General features: G+C 37.4%; 1 pseudogene; it reads right to left on the bottom strand.

Annotated features, from left to right (window-relative positions):
- Nucleotides 1–1,342: 1,342 nt before the first annotated feature.
- Nucleotides 1,343–4,854, bottom strand: LOC117213438 (annotated as a pseudogene).
- Nucleotides 4,855–5,774: the final 920 nt, after the last annotated feature.

The following is a 5,774-nucleotide window of genomic DNA, read 5'->3' as shown; positions in this document are numbered from 1 at the left end:
TTAAGCGTGTCTATTTTTATTTTTTGCTCATCACGTTAGTAAGTAATTGTAACATGTCTGTTATCTGCTGTGTTTGCTGTCTGAGGAGTTCGTTTTGTTCGCTTATCATTTTTGTGAGTATTTCGGTGTTTTTTATGGAATGTTTTATTAACTCTTTGATTTCTGTAGCGTCGTTGCTGTGGTTGTTCTATTCTTGATTATCTAGGGGTGACGACCGGTTGACTATTTGCGCGTAGCTTCGGTTTTTGACGGTATTGGTGTTAGTGTGGTTATTGTTCATTACATGCTGTGTATTTGGTGCTGACATAGATTCTGTGTTGTCTTGTTGCGTGTGGAAATTGTTGTGTGTCCTGTTTCGAATCGGCGGGAAGAGTTTGCTTTGTAGTTGTTTTCTGACTACGCAGCCTTTGTAGCTGGCTTGTGTTCGCCGGGCTTCTGTTGCAGTACTTTTTTGTGTGTCCGTATTGTTGACACCGCATGCATTGTGGTATATCTTTTCTATGTCTGGGTGGCTCGACTGTGATTATTGTGTTTGAGATTTTTTTAATTTCAAATTTTTCTTTGTTGTTGCTTTTCGGTTCTAACTCTATTAGGAATAGCGGTAGTGGTTGCTTAGTGTCAAATCTGGCTAAATTGTTGATCGTTCTTACCTGGTGTCCGATCTTGGCCAATTCCTCGCATATTTTGTTTGTATTTGTTTTGGAGTGTAGACCTCTGATTACTGCTTTGCAGCTCTTGTCGGATTTGGGTTGGTAAGTGTGATACCCAGCGTTTTCTTCCTTTAGCGCTTTAGTTACTTTTCTGTAGGTTTCTGGGGTATTAGTCTGTACTTTTACCTGGTCCAGTTTGAGCTGTTTGATAGTGCAGTTTTCTTTTCCTGCCGTGCTGTTTAGCAGATCAATGAGGGGGTCTATTATTTTTGCGTCTATGTAGATTGGTGGTGGCTTGGGAGTGTGTGTTCTTGGTTTTTCTGTAGGGTCTGTGTCCATCTCTTCTGTCAGTGAGCTGAAGGAGTTTTGTGTAGGAATTTCTTGTAGCCATTGTTGACTTTCTGTTTCTGTGGTCCTCCTATCGTTTGTGTTTGTGTTTATTTTTCTTTTTTTGCTGGGAGTTACAGTTCTCCAACTTTCGTTATGTTGTGGTAGGTCCTTGTTAGTATTGCTCTTTACGTCGTCTTCTTGTATTATTTCCATTTCTATTTCTTTTGTATTTGCGCAGCCCTGTACTTCTCTTGTTTTAATTGGGCTCTGTTGGTCTACTGCCCTGCTTATAGTGTATGTTTCTCCTTTGTTTAGTATTCTTATTGATGGTACTTTTTCCATCCTCGATTGGTTCTGTTGCTCTACTCTTGTCGCACAATGTCTGAGGCACTATGTTTTACGTACGCATAGCTCGACTGCTCGGGCAGAACTCGTTCTTCAAAATTGATGAACTTTTTAAAGAGGATCTTTACCTTTCTAGGCGGTAATGCCTGAACAACTGCTCTCTCTAGAACTTTCCTGTAAATACAAATTATTAGAAGATAAATTCTGTATGAAATTAAAAAGACAAAATATAGTTGAAAAAATATTTTTACCTTGCTATATCAGTATCATTAGATTTAACTAGAGAATCAACATAACAAGACCATATATCCACCTGTTTCGGATAAGAACTTAGAATTTGCTCAAACAGAGTTACTGCTCTCTCTTTATTTCTGTAGTGTACATACGTTCAGATGCTGGCAAAGATTGGAATGCTCTCTGCATAATATGCCTCGATTTGTCCCTCAAACCCATTTTTAGCAACCCTTCTCCACAATTAAATCACATCTCGGGAATACAGTTAAATTTTCCAATCATGGTATTAATTGTTTTCTCTAGTTCCATCTGCCTGCTAGCCTCGACATGAACAGTCAACATGTGACTGTATACTTTCAGTGAATCGTTAGACTTCACTGCCTCTTGAAAAACATCATTCAGTGCTTTAGGAAATCCGAATTTAGACTCCAAATTCAACCAAGCCTTCCAAACGTTTAATTTTTCCTTCTGTTCCCTGAAATTAATCGTTTTCACCGCTCTTCTTGCAACTGCTCTTGCTTTCTCGATTTCTGTTGTTTGTAAATGATATTCCATATACTGTAACCATACTATTGAACTGTCTAGACTAGCTAAAACTAATCTGTCGAACTGATGTACAGAATTTGGTAACTGGTTATTGGCGAGTGCTTCTTCTCTTTGACGTATTTCACGTTTCTCCTGTCTTTTTTGTTCTCGACGTTCAGCGGCACATAATTTCTTATTTCTCAGATTTGGTTTTTCTTCTACTTCATCTTCACTATCGCAAGATGACTCTTTATCCTGAAGGAGAGTTGAGTCAGCATATTTCAAATCTTCTTCGGAAGCTTTGGTATCTTCCAGTTTAATCTTTTCTTCTCCTGTTTGTTCAACACACATTCTCTTTGAATATTCCTTTTCTAAATCTTTCTCTGGTTTTTCTCTGTTTCGTTTCCCTTTGTTTTTCATGTTTCGTCTTCCCGTAACTTTTCAATTTTTATTTTTTTGGCGAGTGCCACGTACTCTTGATTTTGCTTCTTTCTTTTTAAGTTATTATTATCATCCGATTTCTCTCTCACACAACACTTCTTTTCAAATGCAGATTTTATGACGCTGAGAGGCATAATATCGGATTTTTTGAAATTTAATGAGGTGTAACATTTAATTTTAGAATGAATAGTATAAGGTGTTAGATCTGGCAGTAAACTATTTATGTGACGACGTACAGGTATCGCAGCTAAAGTTCCGTTGCCAATACCTTGAAGGAGCATCAGGATAAACCAATTTGTCACCATTAAGATTCTACCGCGTAGCAATTTACCGTCAGGAAATTGTATTTGCTTATTTTGTTTGGCACTTATTTTGGCACTTATGCATTATTAACGATAACGTGGTCGATTGGACAAGCTCGTGTACGTAATTTTTCCATATAATCGTCCCAGAAATTTTGTCCCCTATTTTTTTATTCTCAGAGTAATGATTCTTAGACACTATACCTAGCAAGTTATTCTGCAATTGAACAACCAACCAATCAGGCGTAATTTTTTCAATCTCTCCAGTAACTCTCTGCCCTAATTTGACAGATGCAATGGGTCTGTTTTTGTAATATGAATTCCTTGAAAGTTCTACTAATTTATTAAAATACAGGATCAATGGATTCAATGTATATTTTCTTTAGCGGTAATGTTAGTCTTAATTGTTGTTCTTTCCTGTTAATAGAAAATATTTTTGCCAATAAAATTTGGTTTGTGTGCAGTAGATTAAAATTACTAACGTTACTATGGGACACATATCCAAATGGCGTATATTCTGCAACTGGAAAAATAAGTCTTATACCAGTCTTATACCCATATCCTTGATCGTACAAGGTATACAGTCTCCTATTTTCAGTTTTTCAAAATTCCTGTACCTTCCTTGAGTTGCAAAAGTCCTAGTTAAAATTAAATTAGGTACTGTAGCAAATAGAAGAGCTGAAAGTGTATGACCAGGAACATATTTTGATGCTAGTAGAGCTGCAATCTCCATACAAGGTGACATGTGACCATCTAGTAAAAATCCTGTACTAACAGTTTGTCCTTTATATCTACTGACTCTTAAATATAATCCCTGAGCGGATGATTCTATTATTGTGCCCTCTACTTCTTCACCAATATCGAATGTTGCTTCTTCAACTTTTATGTCTTGATTAGCCACATTTAGAACTACTTTTCCCGAATCTGTGTTCACTGTTTGAATTTTTACCAAAATTGTTTGTCCAGCTGAATAGTTTCAATTTACGTTAGATGTTTCCAGCTCGAGGGCAGTATGTGGAATCCAACCTTTGACATCCCCGAAAAACTTTACCAATATTCCACGCTTATGTATTTGAACGATAGTTGCGTGGTGTTTCGAGTCAATTTTCGCGTCTTGTATGTTTCCTAAAATGGGCAAGTCACTCGTTATTAAAGACCTTTTCAAAGTGAGATATACTTTTTTCGGCCTATATAAAGGAACAAGACTCTTGCTTCTACTTCTTTGTCGACTTTCAGCTTTTGTAAGGGACTTAGATCTTCGTCAGATATATGATCTGGTGGAATTTGAACATTAAATTTACCAAGTTGTACATTAACGAAATCATTCAGTTTATCAATATTTGTAATCTTTACATTTACCACGTCGCCAGGTTTAAATGTTATATAGTAAATGACAACGTACATATTTTATAAACTGGCACATACAATCGTTTAGTGTAATGGTCGGGGTATCTACGTGTACTCTCTAAGTCACAAGTTAAGTAATTGCGAAGGCATATTAAGTTGAGTTATAAGTTTCAATTCCAACGAAGTAAGAACCTAATCCTTCTCATTCGCGCAAGCGAGAGAGCGGGAATCAAAGACTAATGTAAAATAATGCCTAGCATAATGCTAATACCACGTACCATATAGTTGCTGAAACTTTTATGCTTCATACATAGACATAAACATAAATTGTTTCAATATAAATATTAATAATAAATATTAATTGAATGAATATAGATAACAATGACCACTATAGGTTTCATATATGAAGTATTAGACCGAACGAGGTATGAAATATACAAGATATAGTACTCCTTATAACATTTATAATAAAACAATCGTCTGCTCAGATTTAATTTTTTCAATTTATAAAAATATGAATTTACACAAACACTCGCACTTTACTTATCATTACTTCCACAACAACGTTCTCTTTCTAAAGTTCAGATTTTCGTAACTGCAGATAAACGTGACACCCACATAGGCACGCATCATTTTTTTGTATTCTGCTACAATAGCACTTGCTACAGTTCTGCTCGTAAAGAAATTTGACAGGCGTGTAATAGACAAAAAATCATTTATCAATAAGAGGAAGCAGTCGCGAGCGAGTCAGTTATAATTCGAGTTTCACGAGTTATTAACGGTAATTAACGGAGTTATACGAGTTATCGAGTCATATGCGAGCAATCATACACTGTTTTTACGAATACGTTTGTACGAGCGTCTCTCGACAGTACTTATATTTGTCGGAGATGAAAGAACACCGGAGCTTTTGGAATTTTGGATAATCCCGCAACATTATAACCTAGAGTCTACTATAGCTGTAATTAAACAATTGTAGTTGTTCAATCCGATTGTAATTGTTCGAGATTAGTGATAGCGAGCTTTGGCTCGAGGCGACAGTCCGTCGCCTAACGTAGTCGCGGCCAAGGGATGAACGCTTTGTCTAACAAAGGTATGGAGTAATTCTATAGCCCTCCTTAAAAGAAATATTTGTGACGGCACGCGACGGTAAACATTCCAACGGTTTCTGTCCCGTGGCTCGCCACACGCAGACCCTATTCTTCGAGTAAGATGATTGCCAGATGTCGATGCGTCTCCGCAGTACATGTTCGGCTAGCCCGAGGGCCCGTAATAAATCTTAAGGTTTAGTTAACTAAAGTCCTTCAAACAGACAAACAGTCTTTGTCCCAGCTACGGGAAGATAGGGGAGACATATTTTTTAACGAACGGCGTCTCCCACTAGCAACTTTCCCTCGAGGGCGGCTAGCATCTTTTTCTAACCACCGATATGGAGATTGACCAATTAGCAGCAACGTCAATTTCCCTTACTTCCTAAACGAAGGCTTTCCTCGACGAATCCGATGATCTCGTGTCCTTAGACACACCCCAGTATAGTTTTCCTCTGTGGAATAATCGGGACGGGACGCGCATTCTTTGACGCGCTCCCGTCGACTAAAGA

Source organism: Bombus bifarius, unplaced genomic scaffold (assembly GCF_011952205.1).
Source record: "Bombus bifarius isolate JDL3187 unplaced genomic scaffold, Bbif_JDL3187 scf7180000009094_frag, whole genome shotgun sequence".
Lineage (NCBI taxonomy): Eukaryota > Metazoa > Arthropoda > Insecta > Hymenoptera > Apidae > Bombus > Bombus bifarius.
Note: the sequence above shows the minus strand (reverse complement) of the source record. Positions and strands in the feature narration are given on the sequence as shown.